Raw genomic sequence first — 882 nt, forward strand, 5'->3', positions numbered from 1 at the left:
ATACAAAGTCAACACTCAAAAATCAATAAACAAACTCATTGTGGGAGAAATTAGGAAAACCACATCCTCTACATCCAAGAAAAATGAAATACTTAGGAATCAATCTAACAAAGGAAGTAAAAAATCTATACATTGAAAATTACAGACTCTGGGAAAATAGTTTGGCAGAGGAATGGGGACTGGTACAGAGATGCTTAGAAATCCGAGTAACTAGTTTGGGCAAAGGAATCCAGGTGCCTGGCCCAGCACCCTACATGAAGTGAAGCACCTGAAACCTGGCAGTTGGCCTGACCAGAGGAACACAGGGTAAATCCACTCTAACAAGGGGAAACATTTTGCATACAAACTCTCAATTTACAATTTGTTTCATATATAACTATAGACTTTGCTCCTGTGGTATTAAGAACAAAACCGATAGTTACCAAAGCTTGTGAATCTCTAAATTGTGTTTGATGTTATTATTATTGCTAATCATATCACTGTAGCAAGGATATCATATCTATTTTAACCACTTGTTCTCCCTTGGGTAACAATATTGCAACAGGCTGGAGTATAACCTCATGAATGCCCTACACCTAAAAATGGAGGACACTGTCAAATGGAAACCAATACCTCACTTTCAATTAATCTTGGGACAGACATAAACCAAAACTCTCCAACACACAGAAGATACCCCTGAAAAACAGACTCTTCCTAGAGTGGCCTTGATAGTAGTGATATAGCTACTACGATCTAAATTTCACAAGCATTATCACAGAAATCAAAATGAAGAGTTATTTCTGAAATAGAAAATGACAATTCAAAGGGGCAAAATACATTCTCAGTCCCCCAGCCCACCCAAAACAAGTCCAGGAGACATCAACATAGAAGAAATTGGAAATC

Source organism: Octodon degus, unplaced genomic scaffold (genome assembly GCF_000260255.1).
Source record: "Octodon degus isolate 3935 unplaced genomic scaffold, OctDeg1.0 scaffold00089, whole genome shotgun sequence".
In the NCBI taxonomy this organism is placed as follows: domain Eukaryota; kingdom Metazoa; phylum Chordata; class Mammalia; order Rodentia; family Octodontidae; genus Octodon; species Octodon degus.